Raw genomic sequence first — 19,802 nt, forward strand, 5'->3', positions numbered from 1 at the left:
TTTGCCCACCTTGGTAGCAGCTCCCCTGTTGGGCCAGTTCTGGTGTGCTGTTCTGAAAGTCATTCTAGGAGGCACAGTCTGAGGTCTGCTGCTTCTGCCCTGGCAATAATCTTTCAGGCATCTAATTCCTGATATTACATAATCTTTTTGTTTAAAATTGGCATAATGGTTTCTGTTTCCTATACCTGAACTCTTTTAAAACAGGGGGCTTTGGAAGTACAAAGAGCTGAGAGCCATGGAGAAAAATTCTAGCATTTGACTGTGGAAAGGGGACAGTCATAGTACTGCTCTTGCTGAAATGCCCATGAAAAGCTAGAAAGGTATGTTTTATGCCTGTATGTATTACAAGTTGGTCAGAGGGCTTAGATTTAAAGCTTGCCCTAGGAAAGTTTCATTCATTTAGTCATTCAACAAACTTTTATTTTCTGCCAGGAACTATGCTAGGCACTGTGGCCAAATAAAGAATAAACCATAATCCTTGCTCTTCAGGTGCTTGGAGCAAATATCCAAAGTAAAATTAAAGGCAGCTTGGAAGAAGCATCTTAACCAAAGTTTGGGAATAAGATCAAATTTAGATTAAATTGTGATTGATGACAGTTAAAATTGCCCAATTCTGTAGAGCTATTCCCCTTAAATCCTTTTTGGAGCTGACATGAGTCAGTAGATAAACAGCCTCACCTATGTGTTTCATTGAAATGCTTGTTTCCTGAGCATCTTCCCCGAGTGGAGTGTTTGTTTCATATGCATTAGCAAAGAATTATATTTTTCATTTAAAAAATATCTAGAAATGTTATTCCAAACTAGAACTCAGGTACAACACACATACTGTGGTTTGGAATGTGATATTAAGGTATTTATCACCAGCTCAATGCAGAGCATTACAACTCTGGGAAAAATACAGCATCTTAAATGATGAATTTGCAAAACTAAACTTTTAAGGCAACAACAATAAGGTGTCACTGGCTACTGCTTTATATATACACAAAGGTTTTTGACAATATTGGCCAATTATTAGGTTGGTACAAACGTAATCATGGTTTTTGTCATTAAAAGTAATGGAAGGCCTGGTGCAGTGGCTCATGACTGTAATCCCAGGACTTTGGGAGGCTGAGGTAGGCGGATCACCTGAGGTCAGGAATTCAAGACCAGTCTGGCCAACATGGCGAAACCCCATCTCTACTAAAAAATACAAAAATTAGTCAGATGGTGGCATGGTGGCAGATGCCTGTAATCCCAGCTACTCAGGTGGCTGAGGCAGGGAGAATTGCTGGAACCCAGGAGGCAGAGGTTGCAGTGAGCCGAGGTCACACCACTGCACTCCAGCCTGGGTTACAGTGAGACTCTGTCTTAAACAAACAAACAAACAAAAAGTAATGGGAAAAACCTCAATTACTTCTGCACCAACCTAGTATATTGACTGTTTAACATGTATAAAACAAAAATAGAAGTCTTCTTCATTTTCTTCACCCAAACATTTGTTTCCACAAGGGCAAGGACCTCTTCTATTTTGTTCACTGCTGTATCTCCAGCAACTGAAATAGACTCTTGCACATAGCTGGGCTCAATGAATATTATTTGAATGTTGAATATATCTTTTTAAAAGATTTTCTGTGCTGGGCACGGTGGCTCATGCCTGTAATCCCAGCACTTTGGGAGGCCAAGGCAGGCAGATCACGAGGTCAGGAGATCTAGAGCAGCCTGGCCAACATGGTGAAACTCCATCTCTACTAAAAATACAAAAATTAGCCAGGCATGGTGATAGGTACCTGTAATCCCAGTTACTCAGGAGGCTAAGTCAGGAGAATCGCTTGAACCCGGAGGCAGAGTTTGCAGTGAGTCAAGATTGTGCCATTGCACTCCAGCCTGGGGAACAAGAACAAGACTTCATCTCAAAAAAAAAAAAAAAAGAGATTTTCTGGGCCAAGCACAGTGGCTCATGTCTCTAATCCCAGCACTGTGGGAGGCTGGGGCAGGAGGATTGCTTGAGGCCAGGCATTTGAGACCAGCCTGAGCAACATAGTAAGACCCCCTTCTCTACAAACTTTTAAAAAAGATATTAACCAGGCATGTTGGCATATGCCTGTAGCCCTAGCTACTCAAGAGGCTGAGGCAGGAGGATAGCTTGAGCCCAGTGGTTCAAGGTTATAGTGAGCTATGATTGCACCACTGCATTCCACCCAGGCTGAGTGACATAGTGAGACTCTGTCTCTAAATAATAATAATAAAAAAAAGATCTGTCTGGCTACTGTGTGAAGGATAGGCTATGGGGTGCAAGATGGCAAGCAAAGTGACTACAGTAATCCAGGTGGGCAGGTGAGAGATGGTGATGGCTTAGATTAAGGGTCTTTGGTGGAAGTGATAAGAAGTAGTCTGATTTGGGATCTCCTTAGAATGGAAACCTGTCAAGACCTGCCAATGGATAGGCTATGGAGTGTGAGAAAAAAAAAAAAAGGAATCAAGAGTGACTCCTAAATCTACTGCTAGAGCAATTGGGGGAATCATGGTCCATTTATGGGAACTCTTGGTGCAGGGACAGCCCAGGCAGCAGACTAGGCAAGTGTGTACATGGCCTGGTCAAGGAAGAGCAAGGAGGCTAGTGAGCAGTAAGCCAGAAAAGGCAGGAGCTGAGGTCAGAGAGGTATTTGGCACAGATCATGAGAATCTTGTCAAGGAAGGTGAAGACAGTTGATGTTGTTCTGAGCGATGGGAAGCTCTTGGAGGTACAAACTACAAGTGTTCTAACACATGATCACATTTGCATTTTTAAAGGATGATTCGGGTTACTTATGTAGAAAATCAACCACAGAAATGAAGAAATAAAAATGGAGAGACTTGTTAGAGCTATAGCAGGGGAGAGGGTAAGAGACAGTGGTGGCTTGAACCAGGTTGGTGGCTGGGGCGGGGATGAGACCAGTGAGATCATGTCTGATTCTGAAACATGCCAAGCTCATTCCCTCCTCCTGGACCCTTCCCTGGTTGGTCCTACTAACTAGGCTGCACTTCACTCACTGTTCCATCTCATGCAGGTCTCTCCCCAATTATCATCTCCTCGGAGGTCTTCCCTGAGAAAGATCACCTTTAACACGGTGCCTGGTGCCTCCTCTCTCACTCTGCTTTCTTTGCATTATTTTACTCACACTCTGTATCACCCACTGTTTTTATATTTTATTGATGTATTTTTATCATCAGCTTCCCCCACTGAAAGGTCAACTCCATCAGGGCAGAGGCTTTGTTGTACTCACTGCTGCATCACCTAGGCATCTAGGTCAGTGTCTGCAAACAGGTATTTGTTGAATATAAACGAAGCACTTAGGTAGGTGCTGGGAAGATTTTCTTTATATGACAAAGGGTTTCGTATGCAAATATTCAGTGTAAACATGACTAAAGGACAGGGAGTATTCAAACTATGTTAAGGAACAAGCCATGTTAGGGAAGTTTCTACATAGGAAAACTTTTTTTTTTTTTTTTTTTGGAGACAGGGTCTCACTCTGTCACCCAGGCTAGAGTGCAGTGGTCCGATCATGGCTCACTGCAGCCTCCACTGCCAGGGCTCAAGTGATCCTCCTGCATCAGCCTCCTGAGTACTGGGATTATAGGCATGCACCACCATGACCAGCTAATTTTGTTCATTTTTTATAGAGATAATGTCTATGTTGCCCAGGCTGGTCTCAAACTCTTGGCCTCAAACGATTCTCCCAATTTGGTGTCCCAAAGTGCTGGGATTACAGGCATGAGCCACTGGGCCCAGACTACACAGGGGAACTTCTCATTGACATACAGTCAACAGGTGAGGGGCATAGCAGCAGGCTGATGCTTATGTATGTAAGTACTCTCTTGCACCAAGATACAGGTCTAAATGAAAACATTTACTTATTTTTAATCAAAATGCCTGGCTCATCATTTAAAAAATAGAACTTTCGGCCAGGCGCGGTGGCTCAAGCCTGTAATCCCAGCACTTTGGGAGGCCGAGACAGGCGGATCACGAGGTCAGGAGATCGAGACCATCCTGGCTAACACGTTGAAACCCTGTCTCTACTAAAAATACAAAAAAAAAAAACTAGCCGGGCAAGGTGGCGGGCGTCTGTAGTCCCAGCTACTTAGGAGGCTGAGGCAGGAGAATGGCGTAAACCCGGGAGGCGGAGCTTGCAGTGAGCTGAGATCCAGCCACTGCACTCCAGCCCGGGCGACAGAGCAAGACTCTGTCAAAAAAAAAAAAAAAAAATAGAACTTTCGGGGGGTGTAATTCCTGTTTTTTTTTAAAAAAAAGGTAGCACGTATTCATAATACAGACCTTTACACAAGCATATGCATTGAGCAAATACATGTTGTCTTATTATTTTTGAATGCAGTCTTTTCCCCCATTTCCTTTTCTTTAGTCAGCCCTAGCCCCATTTCTTCCCACCATAACACCTTGAATACGGAGTATACTTTTCTCTTTTTTATGTAATTCTGTATAGAATATATACCTATACACATACCCGGGGGGAATGCTGTTCATTGCTTTACAATGTGGGATCATTTATACACCTTTTCTCTCCTCATCTCAACACCACCTCCTAGAAACTCCTCCAAGCTATCTGGCATACTCTGATTTTCCATGTTCATTGGTTACATACTATTCCATGGCATGGACATGTAATAAAGTGTTCAGCTATTCCCTCTTGGAAGGCAACCCTCTGTTTCCTGGCTTTTGCTCCTTTGAACTATGCCATAACACCCATCTTTGAAATGTACAGTTTCAGAGCAGGAGGTGAAGCTGGATGCTCTTTCATTCAATCCCACAGTTTTACAGTTAAGAGGAAAAAGGATCAGAAAAGTAAAAGAACATGCCCAAGGTCACACAGCTATTTGCTTGGTGCTTTGTAAAAATTTGAATAGCTATTATTTCACACGCTCTTCACAAGCAGGGCAAGTATTATCATGTCAACCTTAAAAGTGGAGAAACTGAAGTCAAAGAGACCAATTGCTTTGATTTTATTGCCAGTGAGGGCTAAAGCTAGGGCTTAAAGCCAGGACTTCTGATTCCTGATCCCCCGTAGCTTCTTCCACTCCTACATTGATGGAAACCATTAACTCAAAACTTCTACAGGGCAGCCTTCTGTTAATATATTCTAGACATCAACTATATACCAAGCCTGAAAAAAAAAAAAGTTTAGTTAAAAGAATGACACAGTGTGGATTTGCCCATAATTCACAGCATACTTTCCTTACCTATTAGAATAAATGATAGTTGAGGTTGCTAAAAACCGTCTTTGAAATCAAACAGATTGAATTGTGAGTGCTGGCTCTGTCACTAACTCTGCAACCTTCAGCGGATTATCCAGCATCCCTAAAACCCAGTTTCCTCATCTATAACCAAGGATATAATTGCACTGCACCTACCTTCTCAGGTATTGTTAGGATTAGATGCCACAGGTGTAAGAGCAGATAGGACAGTGCCTGGCACATAGTAAGCTCTTGATAAAGATTAGCTATTATTTTGGATGCTGTAATTCTTAGGTCTCACCCAACTGAACCAGCAGATATCTTTGATATCTTTCCTTCTTCACTCTTGCCTAGGACAGGGTAAGTCTTTCTTATCTACAGGTCCAGGGCAGCTCAATATCCTTGCTGGTTACTTTGTTATTTCTTCGTAAGTGTAGGGTTAGAGCGGGGAAGACCTTGAAACAGTTGTCTCTTTTAGCATTGTACATTGGCTAAAGTGGAGGGGAATCTGTCCCCAAAAACGGCAGAATGGGAATATTCTGACCCTTCTGAGCACACCTGACTGTGTGAGCCATGGAGAATGCAGACATTTTTCAGCAACAGAACATAACTGTCAATGGATGTGTTACAGCTATTTTAGTGCCTTCTTCCCTCCTAGAGAAAAGCCATTTTCAAGCCTGTTGCTTGCAATGCATCAAGTGATGAAATACAGATAACAAATTGTGCATTTGTTTGGCTTCATGCTTATTACACCCCCGGTTCTGGAAAGCATTGCACTTAGCCCCTTAATAATCCCTCTCCTGAGATCAATTACTAGGATTTATCTGGTTCCTCGAGCATAAAAGTGTTTTATTGTTTTTACTTTTGCTCCAAGTGAAGTGTGAGTGGGTAGGCCAGGTTTAAAGGGACTGTCCCAGGCAAGAATGTGAAGCTGCGATCATTGGCCCTGCTTTTACTGTCTACCGGGTCCTCATGACCAGGAAAGGGGGGAATATTTGGAAGCACCTTCCCTGGGGAGGCACCAGGTCCAGATGTCCTCATCTCTAGCTAGTTGCACGTACATAGAACGTAGGTCTGCAGGTGCCTAACAAGGTGGGTGCTGCTCCAGGGGAGAGGCTGAAAAGCAGAACCAAGTTACCATCTCAGACCAAATCGTTTTTCCTCTAGAGTTTCACTGTAATCCAAACCAGTTGAACATTTGAGAAGTGGGTACCGTGAAAAGGGGTAATGGAATTAGCTTTCATGTTTTTCCAGGACTCTAAACCATATTTCCTGTCACAACTGTACATTATTAATACAAGGCATCTGTTAGCGCAGAACTGCCTGAAAATGTGCACCCAAAAACCTTACATCTGGTTTCAATAATTTTTTTCTGACATTTGTAGTTGGTGGTGGTGGGGAGTGGGGGGAGGATGGGAAAAAAGGGGGAATTAAAGCAAGATGTTGCCTTTAACCCATCAGAAGCTCCTGTTGGAGCCGAAAGCTGGAGTTCTTAACGTGGTTTCTGCATTAGGTAATATAAGTATATTAATTTAGCAGCAAATAGCAAGACTCCAGGCCTGGTGGGTGTGGGTGCCCGCTCGCTTTTATCCTGCCTTCGCTGGCTGTAGCAATTAGCTTCCTCTTGAGAAGGGGATTAGGAGGACCACCCCCCAGCGGCGGGGGTTGGGGGGCTCTCTCGGAGCTGTCAGGTGTCATTCGGCTTACCCAGTCCCCCCACCACTCCCCGCCCCTGCAATTAACTCCCTCTCCTGCTTTGCCAGCCCCTCACCCGCGCAGAGACAAAGAGGCCTGTTCCCGAGGTGTCCGACCTCCTGCCCCCTCGGCGGGCCCCGCCCGGGTTCCTCCAGCAGGAATCGCCCCAGGCGCTGGGAGCCAGAGCAGGCCGGCTCTGACACCCGTCCCAGACTTTCCACGATCAGATTTCAGCTCGACTAACGACGGGGAAAGAAAGAACGCGCGACTTCCGCGGGCCGGAGCCGCGCGGGGGCCCGGGGGAAACGCAGGCCTGGCCTGGGTGGGAGGCGACGCGAAGAGGCTCCGGGCTCGGCCAGTGTCTGCCCCGGGACTGGGCCCTGGGACTGGGCGGGGCACAGGCGTCCCAGGAGGGGGCGCCCTAACTCGACGCATATGGGCCACCTGTGCCTCCCACGCCTGCGCTGCCACCCGCCCTGCTCCGCCGTCGCCTCCTCAAAAGTGCCCCGGGTCCTCCGAGGCGGCGTCGTCCGAAATGCTCTGCGGGAGGAACGTCGGCTAAAGCCGGTCCTTGGGTACCCCCTGCCTCAGGAGGGGCAGAGCCCGGTTTGTCTTAAGTAGAACACTTGCCAAAAGAGGCTCTTTGGGATTTCGGGCTTTTTTTTTTTTCCCCCAAGCAACAGACGTACCTTTCTAGACTCACAAACTTAGAAACACAGGATTTCTGTTTGTTTCATTAATAGACCTTCAAAGACCATCATGTCCCACAGACTCCTCCTTTTCCAGATGAGGGAACTGAAAATCAGAAAGATTTTGCCTTTTGCTCAAGGTCACACAGCTCAAGTTCACTGTGCGACTGGGACTAGAGGGTCCGAATATTCTGCAGCTATGATATGAAAAAAATAAGTTTGGCTGGAGGGTGGAGGGCATCCAGGTCTGTCCTGGCCAGCCGGCGGAGAGGCTCAGCCCAGGGTTCAGATTTTCCTGGAGCCAGTCCACCAGCGGTCAGGCCACATGTGAGTAATAAAGAATTGAGTGTTGTATACTTTAGGCTGGTCTCCCTCTTCCTGGCCCCCTTCCCCGGACTTAACTTCCTTTTGGAGTCCCTACTGACTTCTGGGTGTCCACCATGGGACCTATTGGAAAAATTTCAGCTCCATCCCAGAATAAAAGGAATGAAAACCTGGGGAAAGGAGCCAAGGAGGAAAAGCCACAAATACGCATCTGGCCGCGGCAGAGGAAGCAGATCCAAGAGTCTGCAGAGATGCACCGTGACTGCTGTTTGCAAAGTTTCAGCTGCCAGACACTGGGCTGCCCTCCTGGGTCCCGCTCCTGAGAAATCAGAGCAGGAGAGAGAAGACACATGTTCCCCACCAGATTTTTCCTGCTGCCAAGTCCTTCAAGTTTCTGCAGACCATGGGGAAGAGCAAGAACTGTGGAGTCAGACAAGAGGTAGCTGGAATTCCAACTCCCCAACCCATTAGATGGGGCCTTGAGTAAGTGACTCAACCTCTGTAAGCCTCAGTTTCTTTGCCTGTTACATGAAGGGAACAATAGGACCATTATGAGGACTTAATATAATGTGTACTATATAAAGCACTTTACACAGTTCTTGTACCTAGGGCTACATTGTAACTTTTGTGGATTTTAGGCATTTTGGCCTTTGTGGCCCTGTGCCCTTCATCAAAAACAAAAATTAAAAAATACAAAAATATTTTATGGCTGCATTTGTATAAAGATGAACATAGTAATATTATGTAGTAAAGCATTTTTGTTTTTAATGGAGTCTTGCTCTGTGGCCCAGGCTGGAGTACAGTGGCATGATCTTGGCTCACTGAAACCTCTGCCCACTGGGTTCAAGCGATTCTCCTGCCTCAGCCTCCTGGGAAGCTGGGATTACAGGCACCTGCCACCATGCTGGCTAATTTTTGTATTTTTAGTGGAGACGGGGTTTCACCATGTTGGCCCGGCTGCTCTCAAACTCCTGGCCTCAAGTGATCTACCCGCCTTGGCTTCCCAAAGTGCTGGGATTACAAGCTTGAGCCACCGTGCCCAGCCAGTACTAAAGCATTTTTTAATCTAAAAGTATTATATATTGTTTTGTTTCTACAAAGAAATTACAACATTTCCTTGAGCCCCCAAAAGCCCTGTGGGCCCTCGACACTGTGCCTAGTGGGTGTCAGCCCTGCTTGTCTCCCAACTCAGGATCTGCTTTTAGGGTAGCCCAAAGACATAGGGGCGTGTCTATGATGTGTGAGCAGCCACAGCAAAGAGGCAAACGAGAAGAGTGTAATGAGCGAAGGTGGGGGGAAATTAGAGAGAAATAATTTTCACAAACTCAGCCTCCCCACAATCCTCTCGCCATCACCTGGGGCTGCTGTTGTAGCCTTCCCTGCAGGGTCTGTCAGGACTGTGCTTCCTGTACGTTAGGTCTGCCCTCTGCACCACTGGCCTTCTATCTCCACTCCCTCTGCTCATACCCAGGCAGGTAGGTAGTGTAAAGTCCACCTTCCCCCTATAGGCCCCTCTCAGTAGTTCCTCTTCACAGACAGGCATCTATCCTGCCAGGATTCTAGTCCCTCTTGCCAAGGGGGATCCCAGGCTTTGGGGCAACACTGCCCTAGCCTCCTGAGGCCCACATGTGGAATATCTGGCCATGCCCTCCCACCCACTTTTCTTCTCAGGGCAGGCCCACCTCTGGGGTAATTTTCAATTGCAGAGAGCCTCAGAAAGAGAGTGGACATGAGAGAAAAAGGCGCTGTCCTACATGATATTAGCTTTTCTTCCATCTGAAGTCACAAGGCTGGGTCATGCAGTCGGTCCCTGGGGACACATAGCTCTTAGGATTCACTTCCAGCTACCAGGCAACTGGCAGAGACTAAACAGCTTATGTTTCTAAAGAGGGAGTGACTGGTGTTTATCAAAGACTGATGTGTGGGCTCCAGCGGCCTCTCCAGACGGTGGCTGAGGCCTGTCCTGAGATCTGGGAAAGCAGGAAGTCCCCGGCTGGGCTGGGACTTGCTGGCTTTGCAGGAGCACTGGCAGGATCTGAGGAAAGCATTCCTCACAAATGTCTCCTTCAGAGGCTGGTGGATTCCTTAACAGCTAATTTGTGAGAAGTCGCTACCATGATGGGAGCTGACCTAGGCCTTCCTCCACCTCCTCCTCGGAGTCGAGACCCCAGGAGAGACCAGCAATGCTTTACTATGGCCGTGTTTCCTTCCCAACATCAATGCTTTCTTTAGGAATCATCTCTCCAGTTTAAGCCTTTTCTCGGAAACCAGCTTTTCTCTGACAAGTTTGCAGGTCAAAAGGAACTAGCTCCTCTTACTGTTGAAATCGGGCACATCTGGAAGCAGTAAACTTTTCAGCAGGCTGAGGGGGAAGAAAAGATGTCTTGTAGGGGACGGATTCACCTCTGGGACTAATTATTCTTTATATTTCACCCGTCACATTTACCATCTTCATCAGAGCAAAGAGACAATAAGTGATCTCATTAAATCCCAGAAAGATGCTTCTCCCCTTCAAGGAGAATCTCCTCTCGACACCCTGTCCTCTGACAAGGGCCATGTCACTGAGGTTGGCACCGGGGCCTGGGAATCAGAGACGGGTGGGGCAGAGGTGCTTCCAAATGCTTTTCCTCGTTTGAATGCAGTGTCTGTGTTTTCTATTGCTGGAAATATCCTTATGGGTCTGAAATCAAAGTCTTCTCTGGCCAGATTTTCCCCAGACGTAGGCTCCCTTTGGAAAGATAGAAATGACAGGGGATTGGTTGTGGGGTTAAAAAAATCATTTTGGGGGAATTCTGAACCAGCTCTTCTCCTCCTTTCTTCCTATCAAAAACTCATCCTGTGGCCGGTTGCATTGGCTCACACCTGTAATCCCAGCACTTTCGGAGGCTAAGGCAGGAGGATTGCTTGAGCTCAGGATTTCAGGACTAGCCTGGGCAACATGGTTAAACCCTGTCTCTCCAAAAAATACAAAAATTAGCCAGGCATGGTGGCACATGCCTTTAGTCTGAGCTACTTGGGAGGCTGAAGTGGGAGGATTGCTTGAGCCTGGGAGGTTGAGGCTGCAGTGAACTGAGATTGTGTCACTGCACTCCAGACTGGGTGACAGAGTGAGACCCTGTCTCAAAAACAAACAAATGAAACATCCTGGTAAAAAGATCAGAGAAGACACTGAGTCAGATTCTTCCAGAGCTGGGTGACAGTTGTGTGAAACCCCTATTAACCCCAGTGAGTAAGGCACCAAGTTCAAGAGGCTGAAGATGAGGCCCAGAGTCAGCAAATGAGACACAGGGTTTTATTAGAGGCTTCCATACAGAGGAGCATCAGGATGGACCACATAATCGGGTGGCCTAGTGGCAGTGGGCTGGGCAGGAAAACTGCAATGGCCTCCAAATTTCATGCAGTTTGTATAGCATTTTCACTTAACACCCTCCCCCTAACAACTTTCACCCAGCAGACTTCATTTTGCCCCAAAATTCAGGGCCTCAATCCCCTGTACCACCGGTGTTCCACAGGATGGGCCGGGAACTCAGATGTTCTGCCTAGACAAGGAATGAATCTCCTGGTTGGCTACTCCCAGATTCCCTAGCTCAGAACACACATTCTGGTGCATCTGCCACACAGGGTCATTCCGAGGGTTTGCTAAACTTAATGCTGACAGGTGCGTTTACCCTACAATGACCCTCCACAAAGCCATCGCTGTGATACCAGGGTTCAGGAGTTGTTGCCACTTCCTTTCCCAATCACATAAATGAGCAGCTCAGACAGGGCCCCAGCATCCGATTGATTGTCTTCCCAATCCACACCTTTTTAACCCTTCAAACAGCTACCACTCAAGTCAAGGGGATGAGTGTAGGATAAGACATTCTCTCCCTCTGCACTCTTGTCAGATGTTGGCCTGAGGTGGCCCAGAAGGATCACAACCCCATCTTCTGAAGGGTGCCTGGTGTCTTTCAGGTCTTCCTTACTTAAAATGTGCTTGACAAAATTAGCATTAGTTGAAAGCTCCTTCAAAAGTACACAGTCTCCTCACCCTTTCCTGCCCCGCATCCCAGGCATTTTTAACAAGACCTCCAGGTGATTTGTATGAATGCTGTAGAATGAGAAGTTGAGTTCCAGATCAGTAGTTCTCAGTAATTGGCTTGGCTCGGAATCACCAGCACGGGTTGTTAAAATGTTGACTGCAGGACCCTACCCCGGAGTTTCTGATTCCAAAGGTCTGGCATGGCTGAGAATGTACATTTTTAATAAGTTCCCATGTGGTGCAGGTTGTGCTGATCCAGGGACAACACCAACGTGGTTCCCAAGCCTAATTGCGTAACACTTAAGGAATTGTGTTTAAAAATACAGATTCCTGGGCTCTACTTAAGAAATTCAGATTCGAAGGTCTTATAATCTAATAACAGGGTTGTTACAACAAAGTACATTTGTATAGCACTTTACAGTTTACAAAATGCTTTTGTCAGAGGCTTTTGAACCAGAGCAACTCCATCTTGAATAGAAGCTGGGTAAAATGAGGCTGAGATCTACTCAGCTGCCTTCCCAGAGAGTTAAGGCATTCTAAGTCACAGGATGAGATAGGAGGTCAGCACAAGATATAGGTCATAGAGACTTTGTTGATAAAACAGGCGGCAGTAAAGAAGCCAGTTAAAACCCACCAAAACCAAGATGGTGACAAGAGTAACCTCTGGTTGTCCTCACTGCTACCCTCCCACCAGCCCCATGACATTTTACAAATGCCATGGCAATGTCAGGAAGTTACCCTATAGGGTCTAAAAAGGGGAGGCATGACTAATTCACCCCTTGTTTGTCATATAATCAAGAAATAACCATAAAATGTGCAACCAGCAGCCCTCAGGGCTGCTCTGCCTGTGGAGTAGCCACTCTTTTATTCCTTTACTTTACTAATAAACTTGCTTTCACTTTGCTCTATGGACTTACCTCAAATTCTTTCTTGCACGAGTTCCAAGAACCGTTTCTTGGGGTCTGGACCAGGACCCCTTTCCGGTAATGAAATGAGAGAGTTCCCTGGCCTCTCTGCAGGATGTGCAACGGGGGTGTGGCTCCTTTATTTGCGCCCCCCCCCCCAACAAACACACAAATCCCTTAAGGTAGTGGGAGCATGCAGGTGAGCAGGTGCAGGAGCTGGGGTGAGTGCTTTTGGGCTCCAGCCCCACAGCAGTGTCTAGGGGTGTTACAATTCTCTTTTAACCCTGACATATGGGGATGGCTTTACTGTTAAACAGCTGAGTGAAGAGTCAGTATGAAAGCCTTTTTGGGTTCCTGCATCCAGTGCATCCCAAATTCTTGTCCAGTGTCCAGGAAGAATCAGGTCACACAGACTTGAAGGATGGTGAATGCAGGGATTTTATTGAGTGATGGAGGTAGTACTCAGTGGGACAGGGAGCTGGGGAGGGGATGGAGTGGGAAGATGATCTTCCCCTGGAGTTCAGGCATCCTGCAGCCAGTCTCCTCTGCAACTGCACCCAGCTGAGCTCTCAACCTTCAGACGCTTTGTCTGTTCTCCCCTTCTCTGCCATGCTACTCTGCTGCTCTTCTGCTTGTGGAGCCTGGCGTTTGAGGTTTTTATGGGTACAGAATCGGGGTATGGTGGGCCATGGTGGTTTTGGCAAACACTTGGGCAGGAAAACAAGGATAACTGTTCTCATTTAGGGCCATGGTTTCCAGGCTTGAGCGTGGGGCCTTTGCTGGGGAACCACTCTCTTCTACCCAGTATTTCCCTGCCTCCTGTCTGTATCAGTAACACTTTTATAAGCAATATTCCATTTACTCTTTGGAGTGAAGAATCTTCTTACAAACAAGGAGGAAGCTCAGGCTCTGAGAGGTTAAGCAATTTATCTAATATTTCTTAGTGAGTAAGCCAAGATTTGAACCCAAGAATTCCAAAGCCACAACCTAAACTTTTCCGTCTCATCATAGCCTGTTACAAAATCATTGTAAAGACTGAGTCCATTTCAAGTATTTTTAGTTTCGTGATCACATTTGAGTTAACTGTTCACAGGGTTTTTCAGAGGCAGTTTTATGGTTTTGTGGAACCTGGTTAATGAACTGATAAGACTGTTGTACAGAGCAACATCTATTCCCATGCTGGTAATATCCTTGGGTACTTAGAAGCATGCCAAATAGATTGAACATGACTTCTCTGGTCTTAACTACTCTTCCAATTCTCCTTTTTTTAAAACAGTTTAAAAAAGAAAATAAAAAGACCCAACCCTTTCTTCAAAGGTCAAACTGCTCAAGTTTTGATTTAGCTGAGCCTGAATGAGCCTGAATGAGTTTACTGAGTGTACAGACTCCCAGTCCACATCACTGCCATAATGCCCAACTAAGCTTTTTCAGTCAAAGAAAAGGCATCTGCTTGCATTGTAAGTACTAGTTGTTGATGACCAAAAAAAAAGAAACCATTGTATGCCTCAGGCCATATCAATGAAAAAAAAAAAATCTTCCCAGAATCTGTCCTCAGATCCTTTTTAAATGCAAGTTGAGACGAGAGGTTTCCAAGCTGCCTGGGACCCAGAACAATGCCCTGGAGCTGTGGGTGTGGGAGTGGGTGCGGCTTGTCATCTGGCAGCTTTTGAAGAGTTGTCAAAAAAAGGCCATTTCGAAATAAGTGCTCCAGTTACCTACAAGAGGGCAGCGCCTAGGTCAGAAATGTCCAGAGGTCTCCTTGAAAAAAGAAAAGGGAAGAAAACAACCTTCCTAGCTGGGAAGCAGAGCTGATATTCTCCCGTTGCATGAACCCCTTTCCCAGAGGTGTTTCTGGGAGCACCGAGATCAAATTACAAAACCATTTTCTGCCTCACATTACTCAGTTTTTTTTTTTTTCTTTCTTTCTTTCTTTTTTGAAATAGAGTCTCACTGTGTCACCCAGGCTGGAGTGCAGTGGCGTGATCTTGGCTCACCGCAGCCTCCATCTCCAGGGCTCAAGCGATCCTCCCACCTCAGCCTCCCGAGTAGCTGGGACCACAGGCACATGCCATTATGCCTGGCTACTTTATGTATTTTTGGTAGAGATGGGGTTTTAACATGTTGGCGAGCTAGTCTTGAACTCCGGGGCTCAAGAGATCCACCTGCCTCGGCCTCTCAAAGTGCTGGGATTATGGGCGTGAGCCACCATGCCTGGCCTTAGTTGGGGTTTTAAGTGGCAAAACTTTCTTCTTTCAAAGTCCAGTGCTCCATTGATTTTCCCCTTTCCTCCCTGTCTGGCAGGAATGGCAGTGGAGAAGTCAAGGTGCTACAGAAGAGTGAGTCGAGGGTGACTGTATCTTAGATCAGATGCCATAACCAGGAAATATTTTTAGAAATCCAGAAAAAAAAATCTCCTGGGCGAATGGTGTCGATTTTGTGCTGTTTGGGGAAAGTGGCTCATCAGAGTAAATGCCTCTTTCTCTGATGCCTTAAGTATCCTCCCTGCTTCATATGAGCAGGTTATTAAGGTAATGTTACCCTTTATTGTTGAAAAGCAGTGTAAATAGACACCCAGACTACAGAGATTACCTGCTTTCAAACTGCAGAAATGAGACACTTTCTCTTACAATTTCCCTTTCCACCAAATAGCATACCCTATTTACTTGGGGGAAATAGTCGCCTTCTTATAATGACCACACCCATTTGCTCAGATGGAAGAAGCTGGCAAAGTAAGTGCTGTTATTATCTGGGCAAATCTTTGAGAGTTTTCTTCCTCATCCTGTGTTGTTCCACTGTGAGCTTACTGCCCTCCCTTCATTCAGTCACATACAGAAGGTACCGCCCTTTCTGCTCCCCACAAGGGTCAAGGAACTCCCAGGCCTAGGATGGAGGGTGTCTCTTGACTGATGGGGATGGTGGTAGGGGTGAGAATCGTTTCAGGACCATCTGATACTGAGAGAGGAGACCCAGCCTGTTGCCCTTGGAGAGCTCTCAGCTGATGAAGAAGGCACAGCCCTGACATGAGGAAATTTACACACACACATGCACACATAGACACATACATATATACATTTACACATGTACCTATGTGCACATATATACACATGCATTTCCACCAAATATTATATATTAATATATTTTTTCTTGGAATATATAGAGAAAAGTAGCATTTGATGAATAACACTGAGACTAAGAGAGCGTAATTAGTATTCATTGACCCAAACTATGGAGTTAGCACTGGGGAAAAGAGATTTTAAAGGGGGCAGGTGTCCGGCTCCATGTAGAGCAAGTCAGTGTGACCGAGGTGTACTCTGAGTGCTTAATATTAGCCTAGGAAAGAATAGTAGAGACTCCACCTGCTGCTTCCCGATAGGGATTTCTTTATAACCAAAGCAAAATAGCTTTACCCAGCCCACTGTAACAGGATAAACAAGTTTGATGTAACTTCCAAATCTATTTTCTATTGTAAGTTCGTTTATTGAATAAAATAGCAATTCAACATGTTTGCAAATCATGGTGCTGTTAGATGCCAACACTGGCAGAGATTCATGTGTTTACTGTACAGCTCGCCCAGTTAGGCTCTGCTACTCAGCAGAGCAGCAATGTGGAATTCCAAACAGCTGCAAGTAGTAAGTGGAAAGCGATTTTTGCTAATCATCCAGGAGGTTATGTGGCATGGTGGAAACTGGTTCCAGACAGCAACTTGCGTGTAGAGTCAGGACTTGGAAGCGGCTTCTGGATATTTGCTTTTTGGACTGATACCAAGTAAGAGCGAAGTGGTGACGTGATCTTGCACACTTGCGTTTAGTATTCTCTAAATGTGAACCTGAATTTGTTTTACATTAGAAAACCCCTTTTCAACAGTTTTTGGGCCTGGTTCCCAGCATCTGAGGAAAATGCACAAAAGCAAAGATGTGGTCCACTTATGGGGGAATATGGGAAAGCTACCTCCTCACGCTTCTCCAAAGGATTTAAAAATTCTTCTGAGGATGTGTGTGGTTTTTTAAAATCTATTTTGAATGTAGAATTAACTTATATCCATTCAGCCAGAGAAAAGTTAATCTTGGTTTCTCAGTAAAAGCACATTTCAAGATATCGACATGGAAACAGGGGCTTTGGTGGTGGTCTACCAAGAAGTATACCTAATCTGTGAGTATCCCTGCTCAAGCTGGCCACTCTAAAACTCAAGACTTCCTAGGCCTACCGTCACCTTTTGCCATATAATCATCCCCAGCCCTGTTCCTCCTTGTCCTGGCTAGAGCTTAGAATGGGCTTTGGAAGCCCAGGCTAGAGGCTGCATTTCTCTCTCATCAAGAATGGGAAGTGAAGACCTCTGCTGCTGCTTTTTGTCTGCGGCTGGAGCACGAAGAACATGGCCTCGAAGCTGGCTTCCAGATACACAAGTAGCCAGGATCTCTGCTAGGTCCCTTCTGTCCTGGTGTTTGACATCCGAGGTAGCCCTAGCCTGTGTTCCAGCCACCTAGCTGGTTGCTGCCAGCTCAGTTTCCCAGGGCTTGGGCCTAATCCTGGTCTCACGCCTCACGTGGAGCTGGCTGGTTCCTGTTAGCATGTCAGTCTACCCCTAATGGCAAGCATCGTTGCTGCCAAGAACTCATGAAACTGGATTCCCATTTGGCCCCTTCTGATCAGACTCTTCTGGACCACTTTGCCTGCTTGGAAACAGGCGGCAGTTATGCCACGTCCCTTGGACTTGTCTGTGGCTGCTCAGGGAAGGGCTGCGTCTGGTCCATGTGTTCTGATTCATGATATCCCCTCCCGGCAGCCTGTAGTGCAACTGGCTTCAATCTGGAATTCTAGGTAATGCTAACCCCTCTTTTGGAATAGCTCCTTATAGCTATGATCTGTGCTGAACAAAATAATCTTATCAAGTGCAGAGGCTTTCAGAGAATGTTATCTACCTTTCAAAGTAAAGTTCTCAAGAACATTCTAGAAGATCATGTTTTGTTTTTTCTCCACAGCTTAGCTCAAGGCATAGGAGATTTGATAGATTTATGACAAGGACTTTTTCAAATGCATTGATCTGGCTAGCTTTGGTCCTCAGAAGAATGTTCTGCCCTGGAGCAGTCCGGTCTTATCAGACACAGCTACACAAATGGGTTAGTTCTTGCAAATGGTCCACCAACTGACCATAGAGAAAAATAATTAGCAAAGTCTTTAGTTATGCCTCAGAGTGTACTTTTTTTTTTTTTTTTTTTTTTTTTAAGATAGGTTCTCACTCCTGTCGCCCAGGCTGGAGTGCAGTGGCACAATCTGGGCTCACTGCAGCCTCAACCTTCCTGGATCAGGTGATTCTCCCACCTCAGCCTCCACAGGTGTGGGCCATCATGCCCAGCTAACTTTTTGTAATCCTTTTAGTAGAGATGGGGTTTCACTCTGTTCCCCAGCCTGGTCTCAACTCCTGGACTCAGGCAATCCACCCACCTCCAACCCGAAAAGTGCTGGAATTATAGGCATGAGCTACCGTGTCCGGCCTCAGAGTATACTTTTACTGAAGCTATTTTCGGTGGGCACTGTTGGGGTCGCACTGGTGTGAAGCAAGGGTGAGCCATGTGCCAGCCTTGATAGCTGTGCGCTGCCGCAGGGACTGTTGCAGCCTCAGGATGGTCTATGCTGTGGGGAGGGCCTGCAGGACCGGAGTTTTTCTGACCTGGAATGAATGTAGAGCATAGGTGGACCTATTTCCTGCTGCCAGATTTAAGAAGTTTGCCACAGAAAATGAGGCCTGGGCCTTTGTCAGGAAATCTGCAAGCCCAGAAGGTTCAGAAGGGCAGAAAAATAAACATGTACAAGAATCACAAACGAAAGACAGCAAGGGACTCCATGAGCCATTGAATGGAGATGGAGATGAAAGTGCAGAGTCGTGTGGAAAGCCTGTGAAGCAAATCACAGAGCCGGCACCTCGAATGCGCAGGGACATTTTCTTACATCGAAGGCTTTGTCATCGAGTACACTGATGGCTGCTGCTCCAGTAATGGGTGGAGGAGAGCTCTAGTGGGAACTGATATTTACTGGGGGCCAGGCCATCCTTTAAATGTAGGCATTAGACTTCCTGGGTGACAGACAAACCAAAGAGCAGAAAATCATGCAGCCTGCAACACCATTGAACAAGCAGAGGCTGAAAACATCAATAAATTGGTTCCGTACACAGATAGTATGTTTACTATAAATGGTATAACTAACTGGGTTCAAGGTAGGAGGAAGAACAGGTGGAAGACAAGTACAGGGAAAGAGGTGATGAACAAAGAGGACTTTGTGGCACTGGAGAAGCTCACTCAAGGCATGGGCATTCAGTGGATACTTGTTCCTGGTCATCCAGGGTTTATTGGCAATGAAAAAGCTGATAGATTAGCAAGAGGAGCTAAACATTCTGAAGACTAAGCAAAGTGACTTTATTACTTGGGAAAAGTTGAGCCAGTGGCTGTTTTGCTACTTTTACTTACTGGTACAGAAAAGAGACTACAGGCTGGACCATTGCAGTGGATGAGCAGATGTGGCTTTCACACTGAATCATGGTGGCGCAGTGGCATTCTGTGATACATTTTGATAAAAAATGGTTAAATATATAATAAATTGAACATCTTTGAGATTTAAGAATTATGTGAGATTTCAGCATTATGTTTACTAGATTTGATACTGTTCTTGCTTATTTTATTGCAATCTGTTTTAAAATGCCACAGGTTTGATTTTTTATTTTTATTTTTTATTTTTTAGACACAGTCTTGCTCTGTTGCCCAGGCTGGAGTGCAGTGGCACAATCTCAGCTCACTGCAACCTCTACCTTGAAGATTCAAGTGATTCTCCTACCTCAGCCTCTCGAGTAGCTGGGACTACAGGTGTGTGCCACCACGCCCGACTAGTTTTTGTATTTTTAGCAGAGATGGGGTTTCACCATGTTGGCCAGACTGGTCTCAAACTCCTGATCTCAAGTGATCCACCCACCTC

At 46.0% G+C, this 19,802-nt stretch overlaps 1 pseudogene; it reads left to right on the forward strand.

The window, feature by feature from the left end:
- Positions 1-15,350: 15,350 nt before the first annotated feature.
- Positions 15,351-19,238, forward strand: LOC105509137 (annotated as a pseudogene).
- Positions 19,239-19,802: the final 564 nt, after the last annotated feature.

This window comes from Colobus angolensis, unplaced genomic scaffold, assembly GCF_000951035.1.
Source record: "Colobus angolensis palliatus isolate OR3802 unplaced genomic scaffold, Cang.pa_1.0 Scaffold100, whole genome shotgun sequence".
Classification (NCBI taxonomy): Eukaryota; Metazoa; Chordata; class Mammalia; order Primates; family Cercopithecidae; genus Colobus; species Colobus angolensis.